Raw genomic sequence first — 27,911 nt, forward strand, 5'->3', positions numbered from 1 at the left:
ATGTTTATGGATTCCCTATTTTAAAAAATATAAATTCTAATTATTCAAGTGAAAATAGTTTCTATATTATGTAAAATATTTGTCTGGTGGAATGTGAACATGTATCCTACAGATACAATCTGAAATATTGTAATAGGTTACAAAGGTTACTCAGAGCTAAATTGAAATTTGAATTATCTGATCACATGAGGCAAGGCAACATTAAATGTTCTTCTTTGTAGGTTCTTGCTTTGAAGGCTATATTAAGCACACCCCGTACCTTTAAAAATAATGGAATCCATGTTGATCATAAGAACAAATTCAAATTTTATTCAGGTAATAACTTTATCTGGCTAACAGAAAAGGCAATAGAAAGCTTCTGGAACTGTTCATCAAACAAGTTGGTTAAGAAAAAAAATATACAATTAGAGCAAAGAAAATTAAGACACATCTATTACTTCAATAGCAGAGCAAGGTTTCTGTGGAAAACTGAATTCAATCCACTTTTATATAAGTCATCACTGCTAGGTTCATGTAGCACCTGAAGCCAAAAGCAAATAAACTTCACTAAGATTTTGCAGAGAAGTGGGTAAACTGCTTGATTGGAGAGCTGTGACTTGCTCCCGTTCAACAAATAGAGCTGCCGAGATGTCACTAGAAGAATAGTGAGGTTACTCCCGTAGGCGATGGAATTGAAATGGATGGGTTAATGATGATGCAATATATGAATCAAGCAGGTCTGTAACAGGGGTGGGTTCTACTTACCTTTACTACCAGTTTGCAGTGAGGCCGCATGCACGCTCTTCTGTGCAAGCGCAGAAGCGTTTTGATGACATCGGGGGTGGTGGGCGGAGCCTCCCACTGGTTTTACTACTGGTTCTATAAAACCGGTTCGAACCAGGGGCAACCCACCACTGGTCTGTAAGAGTTCAGAAAGGAATCAATGTGTTCATAAAGTCATGTGTGAACCTAAAGAATAAATGTATCAGGAGCTTCAAAGTGAAATTTAAAGATCAGACTGGACATAATGTTCTCTGATAAACTAAGATATACTACAGTATATTTGGACATCCTGGGATGTGTAAGGAAATAAGTGGAAAAAGTGTTAAAACATGTGTAGCAGTCAAGCAGCATTATCCATTAACTGAAGGATCAATATAAACACTTTTAATGCAAAAAATACATATCACTGAGCATTATATGTCATTTGGATTTCTGAACTGCTCTAGAACATCCCATGTCAACTATTTCATACATGCTATTTTGTAGCACTTAATAACGCTTCATTTTCTGAATGCTTTGGGCTACAATTTCTATGAAGCCCATAAAAATCTAATAATCTATTAGTCCTGAATTATGGATTATGATTCATGTTTCCTACCATTTGAAGCAATGTCCCTTCAAGCCTCTTGTGAAAATGTGTTTCCGCTTTCTGTTCTTATTTTTAAACCTCCTCTTGGCGCTACTTGTGTAAATTCTAGCCGATAGTTGTTTTATATATCTCAGCATCTCTTAATTCTTTTCCTAATAAACACACAATCACTGCTGACAGCAATGGCTCCCAATCTTTATTTGTGCTTTGGCTGAAATCAAGTGCTGTCTGATGCCCTCTGGATAGATTGGAGTTTCACTGCCTTCCATCCCAAGAAGCAATTCTGATGCTGATTCATTACCAATAAAGCTAAACCACATGGATTTAAACAAGTATTAACTGCCAAGTATTAACTATTGTAAAAAGCTAAAAGAAGAGGTTGGTATTTGTCAAAGTTTGTTGCACACACACTATAAGACAATTAAGCAGGATTCAAAAATGTGTTTATATACAAAACAACACATAAGGTATACAATACCCTTGTAGGTTTTCCACGTTGTAGAGAAGAGAAACAGCAAGTACAAAACACAGCACAAAATGGAAGCACAAAATGGAGATGACAAAATGGAGGAGAGAGAAGCTAGTGCCCTCAAGCTTATATATAGAACAGTTAAGCCACACCCAGGCTCCAAACTGTCTCTTATGATCCCATATAACAAATACTAGGTTTCAGTTACCGAACAGCCCTCATTGGCTGACCTGTTGCTAAGCCCTATTCCAGTTCATGAATTTACTCAGACAGTATTTTCAAATACTGTCTGAGTATATTAAGCAGGAAAATACTAAGCAGGAAACACCTAAAGTAAACCTGCAAGGAAGTAATGAAATACTGAAGAAATGGTTCATTAAAAAGAACATTGAGACAACTGCCAGAATCTTTTGTCAAGAAATAAATCTTCTGGAAGAGTTCATTGAAGTAAAGAACCAAATTAAATCACAACCATAATCCAATATCAAAAGTATTTGGGGAATACACCCATGGCCATAGTACAATGCAGAAAGCAGCTGTATATTCCACCCTGATGAGTGTAAAGTTATATAGGTACCTTCTTGATTGTGCTTGATGAGTGTAATAAAGCCTTTACATTTTTTTTCGATGTCACTAAAGTGATTCCCTAGAGGCTCTTGAGAGCAAAGAACAAGCATTTCATGCTGGGTGGCTTATTACTTTGAACTGTATTCACATGGAACAGATGTTCTCTAGAAAGCACATGATGCCATGAGATGAATTTAACATGAGGCCCACATTTCAAATGCTAAGCCTAACTGTATACTTCTTGGCGAGTAGGTGCCTAAAATAGATGACATTTCTGTTCAAAACTTTAAATCTGAAATAATTAGTTCATAGGCAGATCTGGATTCTTGATAAATATGGAAATGAGTGGAAAATAACAGAAAGCAGTTTAAATGAGAAAAATGCAACATTCTCCATTTAGGAAACAGAAATCAAATGCATGGGTATGCGATAGGTATACCTATCCTAGGTAGCAAATACCTAGGATGCCAGTGAAAAAAACGAGTATCGGAACAGGACCTTCAGCCTCCTATCCTTGGCTGTGTTGTCTTCTCCTCCAGCCTCCTGCCTCCCCACATTTACAGCCAGCTTTCCTACTCCACTGGCCCTCCCCCAGTCATTTGCCCTGGCCAATAGGTCTCTGCCCCGTGCCCTTCAGCCTGGCCCATTCACTGACACACCATTTGTCCCAGGTCTTTGGCTGCATGGGACAGTTAGCCACCAGCCAATCAGAAACCATGGTACTTCTGCCTGCCAGCGTGCAAGGTTGCAGGAGCTGTGGGGCTATGGGGGAGGTGCAGCAGTCGAACGGCAGAGTCTCACGGCCTCAGGTGCTTGTTAGTGTAAGGAAGGAAGGGGAGGGAGAGAGGAAGGGACATTATGTCCTGCCCCCAGCCTCCTGGAAGGCTCCCATCTCAGCTTCTCTCATCTCTCATTCTTTTCTTTCCCAGCCTGTCTGTATGTCTTCTCTCTTAGCGTCTCTCTTGCAGCCTTTTGTGATTATTTATTTTTCTTTTTTTTTTAGTCTCTTTTATTTTCTTTTGGAATAAACCTACATCCAGCTGCTGCCAAGGTCCCCTTTACCTGATCTTGCCTGCGTGACACAGTCACAGTCACAGTGGCAGGAAAATGGGGGAAAACGCACCAAACTGCTTAAACGTGCAGGACAGAGGGCTGGAGAGCTGATTAAGTGACTACAATACACTTGACTGTATGACTGCAGTCAGCTCCTGGCAACTGCAGTTTTCTTCCCAAGATGTTTAGAAGTAGTTTGCTTCCTAGGGCAAAGAGAGATGAAAGCAAACAAAATGATTATTAAATTCAACATTTACTTTACTTTCATACCATAAGTAGCTGTGCCATCCAAACTGTCTGCCAGATCTCCAGCATGAGTTTTCCCTTTGATGATTGCTTGCTATTGGCTGCTATAGTAATGGGGAAGGGGGGCATGGCATTGGGGTTTCGAAAGTGTGCTGATGTGATGAAGGCCCATGTGAACTAAAAGGGAGGTTTGCTTTCAAAAATTACTGCGCTGCTGAATGGAGTTGTTTATACAACTAGTCAAGGCCAACTGTCCTAGAACTCCAGATGGACAAAAACACCAGAAGATGTGCCCCACATGACACTATGTGGGACGTGGATTGGACATTCAGCCTGGGTCCCTGAGGGAGGGATTTGGGGAAACTTTCAATATGTAACTTTCGCACCTTTTGACTCAGATCTTGCTTTCCTTTCACTGCTATCATTTCAAACTCAGTAAAAGTACCTCTTCTCTATTTCAATGGAGTCGGGGGTTTTCTTTCTTGGGTTTTGAATGGAGGCAGGCCCGACACAAACCTTAATTCATGGCCGTCTAATTCAAGTAACCTTATTCTGGAGACCCACCCATTTTTTTATCCAGGTCAGACAGCATGCATCAAAATACAGTTTCATATCTGGTAGACCAAACCCCCTCTTTCCTTAGCATCTTGCAGTAGCATATATCTAATTCTTGTTTTTTCCTTTGCTATATGAACTTATAAATATGCTTCTGCCATTCTTTAAATGGGTTGTCAGTTGTAAGTATTGTAAGGTGACCAGATTTTAACATTGGTAAAGAGGGACATTGTGGGCGTGGCTTATTTTGTGGGCGTGGATATCTGGTCATGTGACTGGGTGGGCGTGGCTAGCTGGTCATGTGACTGGGTGGGCGTGGCTAGCTGGTCATGTGACCGGGTGGGCGTGGCTATGTGTATAGGGACTACTCAGAGGGCTGAAAAGTCATTTCTGACAGGTCCTCACACTTTTGACTGGTCCTCACACTTATGACCATCCTCACATTTATGCCCGTGCAGTATTCTTAACAACCATGTCACTCATTTCACAACTGCTTCTCTTCACCATGGTGACAAGATAGGGCAAAAATGTAAAATGTGAGGACAGTCATAAGTTCGAGGACTGGTCAAAAGTGTGAGGACCAGTCAAAAATAACTTTTTCAGCCCTCCGAGTAGTCCATATGCACAAAAGGACTAACCAGAGGGCTGAAAAAAGTCATTTCTGACAGGTCCTTGCACTTTTGACTGGTCCTCACACTTATGACCATCCTCATATTTATGCCCATGCAGCATTCTTAACAACCATGTCACTCATTTCACAACTGCTTCTCTTCACCATGATGACAAAATAGGGCAAAAATGTAAAATGTGAGGACAGTCGTAAGTTCAAGGACTGGTCAAAAGTGTGAGGACCAGTCAAAAATAACTTTTTCAGCCCTCTGAGTAGTCCATATGCACAAAAGGACTAACCAGAGGGCTGAAAAAAGTCATTTCTGACAGGTCCTCGCACTTTTGACTGGTCCTCACACTTATGACCATCCTCATATTTATGCCCATGCAGCATTCTTAACAACCATGTCACTCATTTCACAACTGCTTCTCTTCACCATGATGACAAGATAGGGCAAAAATGTAAAATGTGAGGACAGTCGTAAGTTCAAGGACTGGTCAAAAGTGTGAGGACCAGTCAAAAATAACTTTTTCAGCCCTCTGAGTAGTCCATATGCATTAAAGGATACAGTAATAGAGAGGGATGAAGGAATGGAAATTAGAGTAGGAGTGAGGGTAAGAGAGGGAGGAAGAGAGGAGGAGAAGGAGAAAGGAAGAGGAAGTAGGGAGGAGAAAAAGAGGGTGGGGGGAAGAGAAAGTAAGAAGGAAAGAAAAGAGAGTGGTGGTAGGTTTGAGGAGAAAGATTGCTGTACAATAAAAAAGATGAAAGGGAAGAAAGCCAACCCCAAGCAAATATAAAGATATTAAGATTAAGAATGAATTGTTAAACTTTAAAGAATAAAAGAGAACAAATATGAATAAATAGCAATAATTAGAAACACACATACAAACATACAATGTATTTTCTTTGAACAGAATATTTGGCTGGTTCACAAATTTAAACAGCGTTTAGTCATTTCAATTAAATTTACAATTTCTATATTTCCTTTTTGCCATATTTATTCCTCATCTATTTTTTTTAAAAAAACAATATTACCCTTCATCCTCATCTCTAATCTTAATCAAATTCATTTTTTCCCTTCTATTCTATATTATACCCCTTCCCATTGTCATCTATTTTTATATCCATCCTCACATTGGTTAATTATGTAATTATGTAATACAGTTGTTTAATACAAATTCAACATTTTAATATAAATCAATTAGTTATACAACTATCTTTTTTGTATATTAATCAATATGAACATGAATATTCCAATTATTTCCATGCAATCCAATTTCTTACAAATCAATTAATTATATTTACCAATAATAATAAACCAAATAATTTCCCCCATATATTCCTCCAAACCACAACTTAACCATTTCTGCTTTCAACACAATATACAATTATTAATAGTATCTCAATTATTACAATTCCCTAGTTAAATAGAGCTTTTTTTCTTTTGTGTTTTAAAATCTTGAACTCTCCTCTTTTGCCCAAAATTTCCCATTGTTTGCAGTTTTGTACCTACCTTTTTTGGTGAGGAAAAAGAAAAAGAAAAAGAAAGAAATCTCTCTCTGCCTCATTTTGTCATGTTGCAGGTTTAGTTTCGCTTTCGCCTTTGTTTTCAGTATAGCTAGGGGGAAAAAAATCTGCTCCAGGAACTTTTTGGAGCTTTTTGCAGCTAATTAACCTAGCGGAAGCTGTTAACAGGGGCTGTTTTTTCTATTTTTGCAGGCATGGGTCTATTCATTTTTTTTTAACACTGATCAGCTGTAGGTCGGCCCTTTGAAGCCCTGCGGCAAGAGTTTAAAGAGTTTTTTTTCCCTCTAGCCATCAGCGGGGATTCAGGAGGCAGCCGGGACTCAGGAGGCAGAATGAAAAATCGGGACTTTTTAAAAACGCCGCGGGACGCGGGACAAATTGCTCAAAAGCGGGACTGTCCCGCCAAAAGCGGGACGTCTGGTCACCTTAAAGTATTGGTAACCTCTGAAATAAAAAAAAAGCATCTTTGATAAAATATTCATCTTGATTATAGAGATTCTACCCAATAATGATAAGTGCAGTTTATCCCATCTTTGTAAGTCCTGTTTAATATCCGTCCAAAGAGGGACATAGTTGTGTTGAAACAGTTTTATATTTGTATTTGTCAACATAACTCCTAAGTATTTCATCTTTTTCTCAATACTTTTTGTTCAATATATCCTGAGAAGACATATTCTTGATCAGCATTGTTGTTTTCTGTGTATTTATTTTGAAACCTGCCAAAGCCCCAAACTCATTCAATTTCTTCATCAAATATTCTATATTGTTTTTTGGGTCTTGTAAAAATATAACCAGATCATCAGCAAATGTCCTCAATTTATAAACTTCTTTCTTAATATTTGTACCCTTTATTTTATCATCTTATCAGCCTTATTCTAATTATATAAGCAGCATGATGGTCTAGTGGTGAAGACTCTTGCCTCCCACTTGGAAGGTTGAGAGTTTAATCATAGGCAGTGGCAGCTGTTTCTCTATCAGGGCACAAAGAGAAAACATCTGCTGCAACCCCACATTGGCCTCAGGAAGGGCATCCTGCCAATAAATGTCAGCTTCATTCACTTGCCCCAACTCACTCTGAATAAAGGGATTAAAGGGTTGTCAAAAGAAAAAAAAATCACTACTATTTATAAAGTTGTAAGTTTGGCTTTGCAGTTTATATCTCATTGGTGCCATTTGACTGGAAATTAAAGTCATCATATTGTTGAAATGGGATTAAACTAACTTCCTTTCATTTGAGGCTGCTTCTAGAGATAGCTTTGTGGACTTGGATATGAATGTAGGATATGAAACAGATGGAAGAACTATGTCTAGAATATCTGAAAATTGCATAAATCTGTTCTAGGCATACACAATATGCAAAAGTGTCAGCAGAGTCTTTGCCGTTAATGGTGGAAAATCCTGGCAAGTATTAAAAACAACTGGTAGCAAAGATGATGAGCTGGCGTACTGCATATACTGCTATGATGAGAAATGCTCCAATAATTCCAAAACAAACATGGCTCTTAGATGCTAAGGACTGATAATAATGTTTCTAATGAAACTTTGTCAGGCTAAAATTGGCCTTTTCTAACAAGAGGAAATTTAATTCAAATGAATCAAAGTTATCCAAAGAAATATAAAATCCATAGTCTTATATTTACAGTACAGGAAGGAAGACAATGAAGAATAGTTTGAGTACCATTGCAATAAACGAAGAAGTATGGCAAAGCACTGGCTTGACTGGTAATTTTTAATTACATCAAAGATATGAAGCTAAAATCTAGTTTATTTAAATTCTCCCCCCTCCCCCCCCATTTTGAGTATGAGATGCTAAGATTGACATCTATCTCTTAAATTTTATGTGAATTAACTACCCAACACACATATTTACACACCAAAAAAACCCCAGCTGCAATGTCTTATGGTATTATTTCAAATTACATGTACAGTATATGTTAATAGATTCTTTCCCTTCTTCACCCAGTACTAACCATCTGGGACTGGGCCAGTGCAACTGAGCATAATGTACTTCATTGCACCAATCAAATGTATTTATGCAAACTACAAAAGTGAAATCAAAAAAAATTAAGGTATAAATGAAACCATTTGTTGTACTGAAAAAGACATTCTCACTTTGCTTTGTGCATAGAAATGTCTTTTGTAGCCCATATTGGCAGCATACATGATTCCTGCCTTTCAGTTATAAATGCCTTGGGTGACCCAGGCAAGCAATAATTCCAGCTGCTCCCGACACAAGATGACACTCCTAGTACTGTGTTCTATTGCTCTGATGGATTAGTGTTTTTCCTATACGCTAAGCATCCTGCATATCAGTGGCTTCTGCAACAGAAGGGATTTTGAAATTAGGTCAGGTATATTGATGGACTGGCACATGATGGATGGAGTGGATTAAGAAATATGTAAATATGCATCAGAATATATAGGCTGTCACAGAAATGCGTATCTCACCACATCACAGCTGCGGCCATGTGGAACTGCTGCAGAAAAACCTCAAGTGCCATAAGATTTTTACATTTCTATGTTTAAAAAGACTTTATAAGTGATATTGGGACATACTTGAACTGGTAGTTATGAAAATATCCAATGCATTCAGATGTGCAATGGATTTTTATAAGTTTTGTTTGTTTTTGTATTTATTACAATTTTGAGAAACATTATACTGATAATACTGTTTCAGGCATTATTTTATTTTGCTCATTATTGTTATATATTACAGTAAAATAAATCCTTAAAGAGGTGAATACCCACACATTATACCCACACCAAAATCCTTATGCTGAATAGAACAAAAAAATTCAAAACTGTTATTGCTTCTTAGTCCAATATTGATAAGAATTGCAGCAACTATGGTCATTCTTAAGGAAACCATTGGATTTGTAATTTCAGAAAGGGTTGTTTAAAGCTAGTTCTTTTAAAAAATGATGTATATATATATATAATTGTTTATATATATATGTAAAAAGTTAAAATCTCGAGTGTTTTCCCGCGTCATTATAAATTTGTTAGTTAAAATGTTTAAAATCCTGGCTAAGATCCCAGCTCAGAATCCTCTAAATTCCCAAACAAAAACCTTTTTAAGGTCTTTCAAAAACTCTGGCTGAAATCCTAAGCAACACTTTAAGGTTAGGCAACGTTTCAACAAGCTCTCTACCTTGCCATCTTCGGGCCTTTATTATCAGTTTAGAAGCTGTGGGTCATGCTTCATTATACTAGCTGCAGCCTGAATGCGCGTTAACGGTCCAGTTAATCTTAGCCAGGATTTTAAACATTTTAACTAACAAATTTATAATGACGTGGGAAAACACCCGAGATTTTAACTTTTTACACACACACCTGCGAAAATTTAAGAAGATATATGTGTGTGTGTGTGTGTGTGTGTGTGTGTGTATGTATATGTATATATGTGTATGTATGTGTGTGCGTATATAAATTATTTATATTTATATATAAATATAAATGTTAAATTATATACACACACACACACACACACACACACACATATTTATAACTAATTAATATAATTAATTGTTGTATGATGCCCAAAGTCACTGTGATAGTTCTCTTAGGCACTGGCTTTGACAGTGAGGAAGAGCCGGGTCTGGGGACATTTGACAGGGACTATGGGGAACACCAGGGAGACATAGAAGGCTCTGTGGCAGGTTTGGGTGGTATAGATGAGGCTATGCTAGGAATGTCAGGAGAATCCAGGAGAGCAGCCAGATGAAGAGCCAGCTGCACAGGCAGGGAAGCGCAGCTACAAACAATTAATGGGAATCACCACTGGCCATATTGTCTAGAGAAGAGGCACAGCTGCAGCTGACCAATGGAGAAGAAGAAGAGTTGCCACTGTTGTAAGGTCTCACAGAGCTGAGTGGAGGGAGATACAACAGAGGTCAGTGATGCTACTTGTGAGGAGGCAGCATTGCTCTTCCTAATGAGGCACGCTGTTGTCGCCTATTTACTTTGGTGTTTAGAGGGTGTGGGTTGTCAGAGACAACCATTCACAATCTATTCATCTGTGAACTCTTGATTTGCTGCCTTGAATCGATTGAGATCATGTTGCCATAGTTGTGCCTTGAACCCATTGATACCAAACTACCTTCATTGGGCCTTGAATGTGCTGAGGTCATGTTGCAATTGTCATTTCTTGAACCTATTGAAGTCAAGTTGCCTTCCTTGTGCCTTGAATTCATTAAGACTGTGCTGCTTTTGTTGTGCCTTGAACCCATTGACCCAAGCTGCTTTAATCATGCCTGGAGCTGCAGGAGCCATGTGACTTTCAGTGCACTTTGAACCTATGGAAACTGCATTTGCCTTGACAAAGTCTTGAACCCCAAGTGTTGTGGGGCTGTTATCCTGCCATTCCTATGCCCTAGGCACAGAAGAGATTGCCTTTGTTACATCCAGATCATTTGGAATGGACTTTAAAAGACTACTTACACAGCACTGGGACCTGAGGAAAGATTTCATGGTTGGTAGTATGAAATAAACATGCTTTCTCCTCTCATGCTCTGTGTGGGTGTGGATTGGGACAGGACAGTCACTTTGTGAGTGATGAGTGGCCATATATATTTTATAAATAAATAATTCATCCCCAATTTTAATGGCTTGAACAAAAGATACAGCATTACAATCCACTCAAAGCAAACAAACAACTAGTATGGAAAATTAAAATTCATATTGCTTTCCTTTAGGGCAAATAAGAATTATCCCCCAAAACTCCTTTTTGTGAAGAGGGTATCCCTAAATTATAATTACCAAAACTCATTGGAAGAATTTCCCATTATTTTAAAGTCCAACACATAATGCAATGTAATAACATAACACAACTTAACATAGTTTAGTTGAAAAAATAAATAAACTGCTTTTCAAAAATCTAAGAAAAAAATAAAATAAAAATACAGAGCCCATGCACAGATGTGGCACATAAACTTTGAAATTACTCCCTGCCATATTCCTTAGCCTTCATTGCTATCTATGACATTCAGCATCAATAATGTTATCTGGTCCAACTCATGGGCTTTTTTTTTCTAATTGAAATTTATTATAATACAATACAGTACAATCAGTCAGACAGTGTTATTTTTCTACACAGGTTAGATTGATTCTTCTTTTACTTTTCATCATAATATAACATAATTTACATATGTATCTTAAGATTTATATTAACTTTTATCTATTCTTTATTCTATTATCAGTCCACCTGTACCAATCATCCCACACTGTATAATATTCTGAGTCTTCTTTCTCATTTAATTCTAACGTTAATTTGTTCATTTTGACACATTCTAGAACCTTCTGAATAATATGTTGCTCTGGTGGTGTGTCCTTTCCTTTCCAATATTGGGTGTAAGCTATTCTTGCTGCAGTGAGTATATGTATGATTAGATATCTTTCCCCACCACAATTTCGTCTTTAGTATTCCCAGGAGGAATGTTTCAGGTATCAATTCAATTTTTTCATTGGTTGATTCTTGTAGCCAATTTTGAATTTTTCTCCAATACCTCATCGCTTCGGGACAGGACCACCACATGTGAAAGAAGGTACCTTGGTGACATCCACATTTCCAACATTTGGGGCTTACATTTGGATAGATTTTTGCTAATCTTGCGGGCGCTAGGTGCCATCTGTATAGCATTTTATATTTTTCATTGGTTGATTCTTGTAGCCAATTTTGAATTTTTCTCCAATACCTCATCGCTTCGGGACAGGACCACCACATGTGAAAGAAGGTACCTTGGTGACATCCACATTTCCAACATTTGGGGCTTACATTTGGATAGATTTTTGCTAATCTTGCGGGCGCTAGGTGCCATCTGTATAGCATTTTATATTGGTTTTCTTTGTATGTTGCCACTTTTGTTAATTTATAGTTACTATTCCAAATCATCTCCCATTCGTCCAAATTTATATTATGTCCAATATTTTTGGCCCACGCTATCATTGACTCTTTTACTACCTCTTCCGTCCTATCAAATTCTAATAAATAATTAGAATTATTTATAATTCTAATTATAAATATATTATAATAATTAGAATTATCTCTAATGTATTTGGGTATATCATGGCTTCCATCGTCAACAGCCAATTTGGGATTTTCATGTATTGTTTTCTTCTAATTTCCTCCCATACTTGTATTAATACTTCTCTTATCCTGTGCCTATGGAAATACGTTTTGGCCTTTTTCTTTTTGTCCCACAAGAAGGCGTGCCACCCTTTTTGTAGGTCGTGCTCTTCCAAAATTAGGATTCTTTTGTTTCTTAAATTAACCCATTCCCTTATCCATACTAGGATGGCAGCTTTATAATATACTTCCCACGCTGGGAGTCCGAAACCTCCCCTGCTTCTGTTGTCTTGTAGTGAATGCAAATTAATTCTTGTTTTTTTCCCAGCCCAAATGAATTTCCTAATAATTTTGTTGATTTCTGTGAAAAATTTTTTGTCTAAGATGACGGGTATTGTTTGGAATAGGTATAGTAACTTGGGCAGGATATTCATCTTTATCGATGCTATCCTGCCAAAGAGTGATAATTGCACTTTCTCCCATTTTTCCAAATCTTGTTTTATTCTTTTAACCAGAGGTGTGTAGTTATCTTCTTTCAGAGCTGAGCATCTAGCTGATATCCATATCCCTAATTTTGTGTGTGTGTGTGTGTGTGTGTGTGTGTAATACAAAAACAGATGGTACAACTATTTTGGTTTCTCTTGTTGTCATGATAACTGGAACATTGCTTTAAAATTCCTTAGAGTATTCAAATCACAAGTAATATTCTTTTTTTTTATTGAAAAGTTTTATAAGAAATACAGACAATTTTCTCCCCCCCACTCTTTCCCCCTCCCCACATAATAGAAAATGTACATTTTCTTATACATAATAAATCCTACATATAGATGTTTCCCTTAAAGAAAGCATTAAAATAAGGCATTTTAATTACATTCGGAGTTGCTCTTCTTCTCTTTCTTCCCTCATTCCACGACAAACCTTCTTCTTCTCCTCCTTTCTTTCCCTTCCCTCCCTCCTCTTCTCTCCTACTTTTTCCTTCCTCCTCTCCTACTTCATCCTAGTTCCTTTTCCTTTCCCCCACTTCTCTCTTCTTTTCCCCCTTCTCACCTTCTCTCCTACTCCTATCGCAAGTAATATTCTTAAATTATATCGTGTCAAGATGCCTAGGAAGAAATACATATTTTTACCACTAAACATTCTTGTTTTACTATATTAAATTTAAATTTAAATAGAATTAAAGAATTTAGAATTAAATAGAATTAATTCTATTCTATTCTATTCCATTCCATTCCATTCCATTCTATTTTGAGAAACATATTGCCTGCTAAAATGTTTCAAAATGTTTCAATTCTTGTTGATTGAGATTTACTATTTAAAGTAGGCAACCTTGAGTCAATCTTGGCTCCTGATGAGTACATCCATATAATGCTTCCTTGGTAATGTTGTGGAAGTTATGTCTCATTGCCTTTTTCCCAGGATATTTTTCAGGGGTGAAATCTAAATTTTTTTGCTACTGGTTCTGTGGGCGTGGCTTAATTAGTGGGCATGGCTTGGTGGTAAGGTGACTGGGTGGGCGTGGCCAAGTCAATGTCACTTCTTTGCCCTTTTTTAACGTACAAAACACAACACAACACAACTGGCTCACCCACAATGTAAAAGGAGCTGTGCCAGACCCAAATGGCCCCTGCAACAAGCAGGAACCTTACACAGCCACAAAAAGCCCAAAAAACCAACTTTCACACTTTACACACACAAAATTCCACATACAGCTTTGTGAGATTTTGTGTGTTTGTGTAGTTAGAGTGAAACACTACAGAAACACACTAAATCTCAGAAAGCTGCACAAATATTATTTTATTTTATTTTATTTTTATTTTTATATAAAAGCAGCTAAATTTAAAACTTCCTAAACTTTAAATGGCTAGGTCTAAAAAAAGAACAACTAAAAAAAACCCCAATTAACTATTTTTTTTAAAGCTCCCAAAGGGGAAAAAAACTTACCCAATAGAACAGGGGTCTCCAACCTTGGCAACTTTAAGACTTGTGGACTTCAACTCCCAGAATTCCTCAGCCAGCTTTGCTGGGAGTTGAAGTCCACAAGTCTTAAAGTTGCCAAGGTTGGAGACCCCTGCAAGGCAGGCAGGAAGGCAGATAAAGCTGCTCACCAATGAGCTTGATTGCAGGCAGGGAGATTCAGTTGCTTGCTGATGCAATGGATTGCAGGTATTACAGCAAGCGAAGCAAGGCAGGCGTTGCGACCAGCAGCTAAGGTAAGCAGGCTGGGGTGGGGGGAGGAGGGATTTTTGCTACCAGTTAGCAGGCAACTCAGCTGGGATCGTCAGAGCTTGGCTCGTCAGAGCCATTTAAAAGAAAAAAAAGGCTCTGATGATCGTGCGGCTTAGCTGGGCATGGGGGGGTGGGGGCAGGGATTTTTGCTACCGGTTCTCTGAACTGCCCACTGCCATCGCTACCTACTCACCTGAGCCGGTCCGAATCAGGAGCATTTCACCTCTGATATTTTTCCATTTCTTGGATTACTCTATAGCCCTGAAATCCCCAAATAGCCCCATTTGTCTCCATAGCTCCAAAAGGTTCCATTTTCCTCTACAATTTCTTCTACACTTTCTTTTATATTTATCTTGATGAATAATCAGCTGACTCTGCATCCATTAACTTGTAACTCGTTTGATCCTGATTCAGAATAGTAGTACCATTCAAGCTGTTTTGGACCTTGTATATTCTTCCCATGTTTTGTTACATTGCTGTGTTGGTTCCCAATTTAAGGGCAGAGCCCAAAGTCCTCTGGTTACAACCCCTACTCTTACTTATCTGCCATTATTTCTTTCTACATTCTAATTCTGTCTTTCCTTATGCTGCTTAGGCAGGCAGAATGTTCTTTCTATTTTTCCCTTCAGGATCATTCTATCCCTAATTTTTTAAAAAATATTTACAGGGAAGGAAAAGGATACTCCTAATTAACAATATTCCACAAGAATTAATTACTTAATTAATCAGATAGGTATGGCCACTTAAAATGTAAAAAAATATTTAAAACACACAATCCTAGCAGTTAGGAAATCAGCATTTAACAGAACCAGAAGAAGGGCTCCATTACATTAGGATCCCAGGCTGGAGCACAGAGCCAAGTCTTTTCAAAGGGAACAGGAGGGATGGGATTAGGTGCACACAGGGATAGGATTAAAAATTTCCTTTTATTTTGCACCAATAATCTCCGCAAAATCTTACTACTTATAAAGAATAAAAAATTAGAATTATTTTACTATTTACACTGATTCCATTCTATTCCCCTTTCCCCTAAGTTTATTTTTTGTAAAAAAAAGATAGTAACAGCAAGACAGATTACTTCAATAACAACAAATTCTTTCAAATAATCAACATATCAATTATAATTTGCTGTGCTGAAGACAAAGCGGTTATAATGTCTTTGCTTTTACAGGTTCCCCATACAATTACGTTATTGAACATATTAAGTTTCATTCTGTCAATATTTATAATATTCTTGAATAACTTGAAAAATCTTTAATCTCTGAATTCTTTAATCATTGAAACATCTCTCATACACAAATGGACTGATGAGAATATTGTGGAACTGAAGCGAATTTTAATCAGCAGAAGAATTGCAATATTTTTCTTTTGCACATTCTTTAAAAATTCTGAATAATTCATGTGAAACAATTGTGTCATTTGAAGCCTAAATTATTAGCATGAAACTGTCTAATTTGCTGCTGAAAATAGTCCCTACTTGTTGTTTTATAGTAAAAGAAAGAAGCTAATTCTCAGAATTGACTGTAAATGGAGCAAAATAAAAGGAAGACGGAGCAGTGGGAAAGATTTTCATTGGTGGATATGCTTGGTCTAAGAAGAATGGTTATCTGGATCTTAAGGAAGTTGCTTTGTTTCGACAAAAACTTGAGTAAAGTAGCACCTCCAAGCTGTTTTTCAAAATAGCGCAATTGTCATGAACTGCTGAAATAATTCTTAAAAGAATAAAACCAGGCCCTTTGTGAGGTATTTTGTCAATATTAGAATCCTTCACCTCTTCTCCATATTTGTTTAATGTAATTAATATCATCTTTATAATTGCAAAGTAATAACCCATTCTCCTTTCTCTGGAGATATTCTTTTTTCTCATACAATTGTAAAGTGCTCCTCCATAGCTTCAACCAAGTCAAACTTTACCATATATACTGTCTCTGCTGGTCATTTGCAATTGGTGTGTGTGTGTGTGTGTGTGTGTGTGTGTGTGTGTGTGTGTGTGTGAAGAGAGAATAATTTAGGGAAAACATTAGTTTATTGGGTGTTAGTTTATTCATGTCTGAAGCATCAGAATTAAAATAAGGCACACTATATGATGTAAAAATTAAAATATAAAATACAAGATTAAAATATCTATAAATTAAACAGATCTCTCCCAGAAACTAGCAACATTAATTGCTTTCTGTTGTGCTGCCATGAGGTCCTCCAGTATACACTGATTGGGACACAAAGGGCAGGAATACAAATGTGTTGTTGTCTGCATGTCACCACAATTGCAAAGGGCAGAAGCCATTTGTTCAGAGTGTCTGGATCTTGTTGGATCTGTGCACAGTGTATTCAGAGATTTCTATACTTCCCACCTTTTGTCAAACTCAGATGCCAGCTCCTCCATTGGTTCCATCCAGTGTTGGTTCTTTGTAGCTTTCCATACGTCCACTCTGCTTCTAAATTCTTCAGTCTTGTGTCAATCTAAGGAAGCTGGTAAAAGCCAAAGAAGTTGCAGAGAAAAAAAAAGCTTTTAGAAGCCTCTGACGATCCCAGCTGAGCCGCGCGATCATCAGAGGTTTTTTTTTTTTACTTTTAAAAGCATTTTTTTCGGGTGAAGAGGTTGTAGAAAAAATGCTTTTAAAAGTAAAAAAACCAGCCTCTGATGATCGCACGGCTCAGCTGGGCATGGGGAGGGGGCGCGCAGGGATTTTTGCTACCGGTTCTCCGAACCACCTGCCGCCATCGCTACCGGATCGGGCGATCCGGTCCAAACTGGGAGCATTTCACCCCTGCAATGTATCATAGGGAGATGATGGAATTGATACAGGATAAAGATGTGAGACTAGAAAACCCCCAGCAGATGATAATAAAAAATGAACAAAAAATTCAGAAAATAGAGGAGAAACCAGAAGGAAGGAATAGAGGAGATAAATCCAAAAATGACACAAGTGAATAAAAATATGGAAGAGACAATAATAATTCTTAAAACGGAACAGACAGATTATCCTTTAAGAGTTCAAAATATAAGAGAGACTAAAGAGAAAGTTCTCTTAAAAATGATGAAAGAACTACGGATGGGTACTCTAGAGATCCAACAAAAAGAGATAGGTATTGTGGCAGATGAAATACTTAGATTAAATAAATGTGATGTAAGGAGCTACAAGATCCCAAGGGAGAAGCATGAAAGATTTACCAAAATGTCAATAAGAGTTGAAATTCTAAAAAGGGCAAGAAATGATGGATAAATATAGAATACTTCTTAATAGGGTGGCTATTTTATTAAGAGTTAGAAAAAAGAGGTAGAAGTTAGAAATTGGGAAAATAGTATTATGTATACTGATATAGAATAGAATACATTATAACTACTACGTATACACAAATGTTAGAAGTTGAAAGATTATGTATATCCAAACAACATTACTATTATTATTAGTGTGTAAAATATATTGACCCAGACAACACTTTGTCCACCAAGCACCTATGGATGTTAAAGAAAAAACTATAAATAAAACTATATATATAAAAAAGAGAATGGAAAACTTCAGGCATCTTTCCATAATATATCTGCAAAATCTGTCTTCTGAAGGAGTTTTTCTAATATATTCCAAGACAAAGCTGTCATAGGAGACCTTATTTATTAGTTGCATCAATTATTTGACATTCTTAAAAGTAGATATGTGTTAATCTTCTTTTTTATAAATCCAAATATACTTTTTAAGTGTATTTAATATAATATATAAATTAATATAATATAAATTTAAGTATAAATTTCAGAAACCTAAATAATTGTCATCTTTCTTTGCTTATACAATCAAATAAGGATAAATATTTTTCTCCATCTTGTTGAATTTTATTATAGTAGCAGTTCCAGCCTCATTTGATTTCTTGCATTTTCCACATTGTACACAAATGCAAATATCAGGTTCTCCAAAGTGTTCAAGAGTTCATATTTACTTTTATGATTTGCAGACTTGTTCATTCCAGGAGAACTTTAAAAAAATGTACAGATAACATAAGCCTTATGTCAGGTCTTACCTTTACATGTTCAATGCAATGCACAAAGAATAGTGAACAGTCCCTTCCTTCGCCTAGTTTCATTGGTGACCTAACTGAAAAGCTGTTCATTCAGGATAAAGCATGATCTGTAGAAAATAGTTTTTGCACATACACAAAAGTTTCCGTATAAACTGGAATCCTTCATCATAATCAAATCAAATCAGGGTGATGTTTGATCAGAGTTACAGTTTCTTCAGATAACAGAGCTTTTTAGCTATTCTTTGTGAGATAAACAGCATTAAATAAATTCAATATCTCTAATTTTTTTCTCATAATATTAGTGCTTTCATGGAACTTTGATTTCTACTATATCTGGCATAGAACTGCATTAGTATAATATTCCTGTTTTATGCAGGAATCCAAATTAAAATATTCATGATAGATGACAGTTCAGTTTCTGTCTGAACAGATCCAGTGAGAAAGAGCCCAGCAATTTTCTGGGGAATTGGTTTCACTGTTGAGGTTCTTTTAATGCTAGGACTATTTTCCCAATATTCAACCAGAATTTTTCTTCCTATAACTAAACCCATCTTTTGCATCCTGTCTTCTAGAATGTTAAAGGATAAATTTTGGTCTTCTTCAGTGAGACATTCTTTCAAGTGAAAGAATGGCACATATTCACTCAGTCATCACACATTAAGCATTTCATGTTCATTATGTCTCTTCATAGGACTTCATAGTTTTAATAGGTCTATGTGAGGTGCCCAGTTTGCCTTGAGGAGTCACTTTACATCATGACATAGAAATGAGGAGATTCACATCACTGTGGAACTGCTTTCATTCAAACAAGGATTTTCATGAATTTTCATTATTAGTATAGCACCCATTAGAAATCTGAGGAAAGAATAGTATGTTTCTCTTCAAAGATTATACATTATCAGTTTGCCAAATGATACCCAACTCAAACAATCATCTTCTGTAGTTATACCGTCAACTGTGAATCCATGGAACAAGTTTAACCTACTTAAGAGAAGCAAAAACTCAGTAACAAAACAGGTGCTTAGCAAGATACCAGATTTGTCCCTGTCATCCTCAGATAGAGATAGGGGGAAGCGAGGAAGTCTTCCTGAAGATCTGTTGCCAATCAGAGTTAATTAAATCAATGATCTGTCTCAGTAAAAACAGCTTCTTAAATTGGTAAATTAACTTTAAGTAATTTTCAAATAAATCTGTTTAATCTCTATTGGTCTTGAAATACAACTCTCTTGGTACTTTTCCATCTGAGATGCAATTCTCTAGCCCCATGATGGCAAACCTGTGGCACACATAGCCATATCAGTGGGCACGCCAGCTCAGCTCTGGCGCGTATGTGCTTGTTGCCCAGCTGATTTTAGGGCCTTCTGGGCCCACCAGAAGTAGGGAAACAAACTGTTTCCTGCCTCCAGAGGGACTGGGGGGCGGGGTAGGGAAGGCCCATTTTTCTTTCTCACCTGGCTCCAGATCCTCTCTATGCGTCTGGGGAGGGTGAAAACTGCCTTCCCCACCCCCTTGGAAACCTTCCAGAGGTCTGAAACAGCCCGTTTCCCAACTTCCAGTTGGACAGGAAGTGACTTTTTTGCTGTCCCTAGATTCCAGAGACTCCTAGAGAGGCTCCAGAGGGCCTCCAAGGGGGTGGGGAAAGCTGTTTTTTCCCTCCCCAGATGCATAGAGGATCTGGAGCCAGGTGAGAGAGAAAAACGGGCCTACCGGGCCATCGCATGCCAGGAGCCGGGGGGGAGGTGGGTTTGCGCGTGCATGCACGAGGCGTGGTACATAGAATTATGGGTGTGGGCACATGTGTGTGTGAACCTCCCCCGCCCCCCCTCCTGGCACATGATGGCAAAACGGTTAGCCATCACTGGTCTAACCTCAAGAACAGAAGTAACGAAGCAAAATAAAAGAAGCCATAAAAACGTATCACTGTTTCTTCACTTTGCTATTGATGGTAGATCACTATCACTCCACTTCATCCTCAATGTTATAATAATATAATTCTTTTAGCAAAAGAACACTGCTTTTGAAATCTTGTTATTACTCTCCTTTTTCAGTTACTTGTTCTCTCCTCAAATTATGTACAGGATGCCAAACTGGAGAGAAGAAATAACGATGGGCTCATAATTAATGAAAAACCAAACTTGTATGGAGAGTCCAAACAATATCATTTTATGTTATATAACTTTTACAGACAATGAATACCGGATATTTGTTTTCATTTCACTGTGATTAATATGAAAAGATGTGAAGTTTTTTAGATCCAGTTTTTGGCTTGAAACTCAACATTAAAAAAAAACAAACAAACAAAAAAAACCCTAAGATCATAGCATCCGTTCCCATCACTTCCTGGCAAATAGTACCCGGGGGCGGGGGATGGAAGCAGTGTCAAAATTTTATTTTCTGGGGCTCCAAGATCACTTTAGATGGTGACTCTAGCCATGAAGTTAAAAGAGTCTTGCTCCTTGAGAGGAAAGCAATGGCAAACCTAGAAATAGAATAGAATAGAATAGAATTTTTTTTTGGCCAAGTGTGATTGGACACACAAGGAATTTGTCTTGGTGCATATGGTCTCAGTGAACCTAAAAGAAAAGATACGTTCATCAAGAATCATAAGGTACAACACTTAATGATAGTCATAGGGTACAAATAAGCAATCAGGAAACAATATCAATATAAATTGTAAGGATACAAGCAACAAAATTACAGTCATATAGTCATAAGTGGAAGGAGATGGGTGGTGGGAACGATGAGAAGATTAATAGTAGTGCAGACTTAGTAAATAGTTTGACAGTGTTGAGGGAATTATTTGCTTAGCAGAGTGATGGCATTCGGGAAAAAACTGTTCTTATGTCTAGTTGTTCTGGTGTGCAGTGCTTTATAGCATTGTTTTGAGGGTAGGTGTTGAAACAGTTTATGTCCAGGATGTGAGAGGTCTGTAAATATTTTCACAGCCCTCTTTTTGATTCATGCAGTATACAGGTCCTCAATGGAAGGCAGGTTGGTAGCAATTGTTTTTTCTGAAGTTCTAATTATCCTCTGAAGTCTTGTTGGGTTGCAGAGCCAAACCAGACAGTTATAGAGGTGCAGATGACAGACTCAATCACTCCTCTGTAGAACTGTAGAAAGCGTATTAAAAAGCAGAAACATTACCTTGTAGAGAAGAATTGATGTTTTTAAATTGTGGTGGTGGACAAGACTCTTGACAATCCCTTGGATGCAAGGAGATCAAATCAGTCAATGCTAAAGGAAATCAACCCTGACTGTTCTTTGGAAGGACAGATATTGAAGCTGAAGCTCAAATACTGTGGTTCCTAATGAGAAGAGAGGACTCATTGGAAAGGACTCTGATGTTGGGAAAGATTGAAAGCAAAAGGAGAAGTGGACTGCAGAGGTTGAGATGGTTAGATAGTGTCATCAATGAACATGAATTTGGGAAAACCCCAGGAGATAAATACAAATTAAATAATAATAATAAAAAAGATAATGGAGGACAGGGGACGTGTATGCTATAGTCCCGTGATAGCGAACCTATTGCACGCGTGCCACAAGTGGCACGCAGAGCCCTTTCTACCGGCACGCCAGCCGTCGCCCCAGCCCAAGGTCCACTGCACATGCGTGCACCTCCAATTGGCCAGCTGGTCTTCTGGTCTGTCGCGCATGAACAGAGGCAAGGCCTTCCCCGATCACTGCAGGCTCTACCCTCTGCAGATGCCTCTCCTGGCAGGAAAGCAGGAGAAAGCTAGCATTCGATGGGGGGAGAAACTGCAAAGATCTGAGTAGGCATGGAAGGCAGGAGGCACTCAATCAGGGGAGGAACTTTGGAGATCATGGAAGGCAGGAAAAAGCTAGGATTCCATGGGGGAGAAACGCTGGAGATCGTTGAAGACAGGAAAAAGCTAGGATTCCATGGGGGAGAAACATTGGAGATCATGGAAGGCAGGAGAAAGCTAGCACTCGATGGGGGAGAAACATTGGAGATCGTGGAAGGCAAGAGAAAGCTAGGATTCCATGGGGGAGAAACGTTGGAGATCGTGGAAGGCAAGAGAAAGCTAGGATTCCATGGGGGAGGAACTTTGGAGATCGTGGAAGGCAAGAGAAACCTAGGATTCCATGGGGGAGGAACTTTGGAGATCGTGGAAGGCAGGAAAAAGCTAGGATTCCATGGGGGAGGAACTTTGGAGATCGTGGAAGGCAACACAAAAATTAGGATTCCATGAGGGAGGAACTTTGGAGATTGTGGAAGGCAGGAGAAAGCTAGGATTCCATGGGGGAGAAACGTTGGAGATCGTGGAAGGCAAGAGAAAGCTAGGATTCCATGGGGGAGGAACTTTGGAGATCGTGGAAGGCAGGAAAAAGCTAGGATTTCATGGGGGAGAAACGTTGGAGATCGCGGGAGGCAGGAGAAAGCTAGGATTCCATGGGGGAGAAACGTTGGAGATTGTGGAAGGCAAGAGGAAGCTAGGATTCCATGGGAGAGAAACATTGGAGATCGTGGAAGGCAGGAGAAAGCTAGGATTCCATGGAGGAGAAACATTGGAGATCGTGGAAGGCAGGAGAAAGCTAGGATTCCATGGGGGAGAAAAATTGTTGATCGTGGAAGGCAGGAAAAAGCTAGGATTCCATGGGGGAGGAACTTTGGAGATCGTGGAAGGAAAGAGGAAGCTAGGATTCCATGGGGGAGGAACTTTGGAGATTGTGGAAGGCAGGAAAAAACTGAGATTCCATGGGGGAAGAACTTTGGAGATCGTGGAAGGCAGGAGGCAGCTCTTTAGCACAGCTAAAGCACAGCTCTTTAGTCAGATCTCTCCCCCCTACAAGCACGACTCTTTTAAACAGGGAAAGAAGACGGGCAAGGTAACGAACACATTTAGCAGAAAACTTTGGAGTTGCCTGATCATCAGCCAAGCCATCTTGGCAGCAGCATGCGCCGGGCGGGGAACAGCTATCTCACCAGGGAACTGGCCGGTACCTAGTTGTCCTCTGGTAAGAGGTATGCCGGCCCACTTGGAAAAAGTGGGGGGGGCACATTGGGGGGCATGCATGCACAGTGTGGGCGCATGTGTAGAGGGAGCGTGGGGCTTGTCGTGCACACATGCGTAAATGGGGGCGCGCATTGCATTATGGGTTCCAGCACGCGGGAGCGCAACAGCGCACGCACGCTTAGACTTTTGGCACGCAATGCCAAAAAGGTTCGCCATCACTGCTATAGTCCATGGAGTTGCGAAGTTGCGAAGAATCGGACATGTCTTAGATGTTGAACAAGATCTAGTTTAAAAAGTGACTAACAGTAACTTTAACTTTACAACAACTTAAGACCACTGAATACTTGGCATATTGCCAATCTAGTTAATTAATTTCTCAATAAAAACAAATTCAACATCGCTTATAATGAGCATTTATTTTGTCATGAATACACATTTTAAAAAAACAGATGAATGGCTAAGATACCAACCTGATTTCAGAAATGTTACATTATGCAAACAAAGTTTTCCATAATATACAGAACAGAACAGAACAGAATAGAATAGAATAGAATTTTTTATTGGCCAAGTGTGATTGGACACACAAGGAATTTGTCTTGGTACATATGCTCTCAGTGTACATAAAAGAAAAGATACGTAACAGTAACCATAATTTAGCTCAGCAGCATAATTTGTTTTCTGGCAGTACAGAATTACTTCTCAGAGTAATACTCTGTTAAGTCTCTGTTCCATAGCTGATCTCATTATAGAGTATCATAGTTTCACTAACAGTAACTCAATAGATTAATGCACAAGTTAAGGAAACTGTACATAAATATTTTAAATAGGTGCTTATTTACTAGTGTAATATTGCACTGTAGAATTAAAGTATCAGTTTCTTTCTTAAGATTCTTGGAGATGGGAGCTCCACTCTTTAAAGCTCATTTGTTCAATCTATTATCATTTGCAGCAATAAGACTTTTTTAAACGTTTCTGGTCAAAATGAAATTTAAGCAGTTTATTCCTTTTTTTAAAGAAAAAAATACTGTGATTTTCTTTGTCATGTGTTTTTTGGTTGTCTTTATATCCTACTTAATCTTTTATATTATTTTTAAAATATAGTGGATTGACACAATTTAAAATAAATTGCTCAGTAAAACACAAGTATGCAAAATATGTTTTATAAGACATTTGTATATGTTATTTCATTATTTCTCAGAAAAATTCTAGGAGATCCCCCCCCTCTTTCACATTACTATTTCTAGTTTCCATGTGGAAAACTAATATCAGTGTGGTCTTATTGCCCAAGGGCATTTAGTAAATTCATGGCTGAATTCCAAGACAAAAGTATGTGATAGTATAATGGTGTTACTTCTAGTTGCCTCTGTTATACTCAAATAAAGCTACATATAGCTCACACATGATTTCAACCAGTGGTGAGTTGCCCCCGGTTCAGACTGGTTCGGAAAAACCACCCACTGCCCCGGATGTCATCATCTGCAATCTATGCATGCACAGAAGCAAGGCGCGCACGCAAGCGAAGCGAGCGCAGTTTGCGTTATCCCGTTGCGAACCAGTAGTAAAGGTAAGTAGAACCTACCCCTGCTTTCAATCACTATTTAATGAGAATGGTAGCAATAACAGTGCAGATTTCTATACCCTTCATTGCAACATCTGCCTGTTGCAACAGTTATCCCCTGGGGGAAAGTTATCCTTGGATCTGAATAAGCCTAACAGCAAGTTTTCTGAGATACTTAAAATCAATGTGGGCAATCTGTGGCACTACAGATCTTGTTGAATAATAATTCTAAGCATTCATCATAATTACTTTCTAGGGATATGCTGAGCAATTTTTAAATGCCCATTTCTTGTTAAATACACCTGGAAGTTCAGGCATCATTTTTCCCACTGAAAGTGTCTTGTTTGCTATGATTGGTGACTTTAATCAAGGAACTAGTACAGTATTGTAGGCATTGCTATCTACCAGAATTAAGCATAAAGTAGGATGAATCATATTAGATATAAATATTAATCTTTTTCTTACTACTATTCCATGCTGAAGGGGTCATCTGTTTAGAACTTTATCAGAAAGACAACAACTGCTTAGAATAGTGGCACCTGCAGCCATCCACAATGACACTAAAATGACAATATGCTCAGGATGAGGTCATCATGCAAATCTGTCACTATTATCTGCATCCCATCATTAAACATTAGTCATTTACCCCCACGAAGAACCTCATTGTTAGAGCTGGGGACAAATCACAAAACAGGCATGACAATATTACTCACACACTGTGATTTATGTTCTTCAATTAGATATCATGTTACAACCACAGAATGGGAGCATTTGTGTAATGATGTCACTTTATGAGTATGGCCTTTTTGGTGTGCCTGTGGTTTGTTGAACTAATGCTATTAGCTGTCTTATGTACTTTGCAGTTTCCTTTTAAGAACAAAACTTAGTTCTTTCAAAAGCTTTGGGAATCCCAGGGAAATAGGAAGTCTGCAATGTGGCTACACCGTGGGATATTGGTCTATTCTCCTGTGAATAGACCAATATGCCTGGGAATTGTTGGACGGCTCTGGCTCTATCTCTACGTCCAATACAAAACATCCATTAGAGCCTTCCCCAGACTCCAGAACTGGCCCAAGTTCCTTCCCAACCTCCTCATCATCTGAGTCTGCCACCAGCTCTGCTGGCGGGCCACAACATACAATGAACATATATAGGTATGTAGGGTCTGGACTGAATCAAGAAATAAATAACATAAATCTAGGCTGCCAAGTCTGCCTATGGACCTGTCAACTCTGAAGCAAACCTGGCTGAAACCATCTTTTGCTGCCTCATAGTTGCCACAAACCCTGAGTTGGGAAGGGAGGGGGCAGTAGATAGACCAGCTAACCATCAAAACAAAAAGTTTGCCTGTGGGAACCAAGATCATCTTAACAGGTGGCTGTAAAAAGAGGAGAGAAGTGACCAAGCAGCCTGCCAACTACTTTCATTGGACAATGTGACTGGTGACATCTGGGAGGGAGAACTTTTGCTTTTAATTAGGTGAAAACCACGTAAACGTCATATGCTGATATGATGTATCCAATAAACATGTTCTTTGAGGAATCTACCTGTCTTGCAGTTCTGCTTTCAATCGGTGCTTGGAATGCTGACAGGACCAGGGAAACAAATAAACAAAAAATTAATTTATAGAGGCCCATGAAACTTTCAATGACTAATGTTGTGAAAACAGTCCCCTCTCCCCAATTACCCCCAAGAGATTAAAAAAAAAAGCACAACAATATTTGATTTCAAGGCTATGCCTGCTAGATGGAGAATGTGAGGACACATCCTTCTTTTGCTAGACATCTGGTAAACCTAAATTAGGCACATTTTATTTTCATGCTAAAATAGATCTGCAGGTCTCTCCTTTTCAATTTGTAGCTTGCAAGAGAATGCAGTTTTGTTTTGTTTTGGGTTTGATCCAGATATAGGAATATTAAATTTCTATAAGCACCATGGCTTGGTGTACAATTAAGATTGTTTGCATAAAACATAATTTATCATGTTTTATGGAATCTCATGTTATAATTTTACGAAGAACCTTGCAGTGAAATTTCTGATCTTCCTGTTTCTAAGCCTAAAGCTTATAACAGCAAACCACAGTTTATTGTTGCATCTGAATACTATTGAAACTAACAAGAAAGCATCTACATATCAACATTAAAGTAACATAAGTTCACTTGAGTGAAGAGTCAATTGGAAAATAGATAAATTAAGAAGTGAGTTGTTAAAAAAGGCTTATTCAATGAATCAATATTGCAGGACTAATAGTTGGTAATAAGAAACTATTAACGAGGGGCACAACATTATAGATCAGTTTGGATTTTTTCCCCCATTGCTGGAAACCTTCAACTTCCTTCTCTGCTAAAAAGAACAATATCCATAACCTAGAACCATGATGGCGAACCTATCGCACGCGTGCCACAGGTGGCACGCAGAGCCATATTAGTGGGCACACCAGCTCAGCTCTGGGGTGCATGCGCGTGCTGGCCAGCTGATTTTCAGGCCTTCTGGGCCCACCAGAAGTAGGGAAATAGGCTGTTTCCTGCCTCTGGAGGGCCTGGGGGAGTGGGGAAGGCCTGTTTTTCTTTCTTACCTGGCTCCAGATCCTCTCTATGCATCTGGGAAGGGCAAAAACAGCCTTTCCCAATCCCTTGGAGGCCCTACGGAGGCTGAAAGGGCCCATTTCCCGATTCCCAGTGGGACAGGAAGTGAC

The 27,911-nt window shown here is 38.4% G+C and overlaps 1 long non-coding RNA gene across 1 annotated transcript; it reads right to left on the reverse strand.

The window, feature by feature from the left end:
- Positions 1–289: 289 nt before the first annotated feature.
- On the reverse strand, positions 290–27,749 carry LOC117656096 (uncharacterized). Its single transcript, XR_004588883.3, has 3 exons — positions 26,764–27,749; positions 745–3,643; positions 290–633 (listed from the first exon to the last, which is right to left on the reverse strand). It is a non-coding gene; the product is annotated as an uncharacterized LOC117656096 (long non-coding RNA).
- Between the last annotated feature and the right edge of the window lie 162 nt (positions 27,750–27,911).

Source organism: Pantherophis guttatus, chromosome 4, assembly GCF_059756535.1.
Source record: "Pantherophis guttatus breed Tessera chromosome 4, ASM5975653v1, whole genome shotgun sequence".
In the NCBI taxonomy this organism is placed as follows: domain Eukaryota; kingdom Metazoa; phylum Chordata; class Lepidosauria; order Squamata; family Colubridae; genus Pantherophis; species Pantherophis guttatus.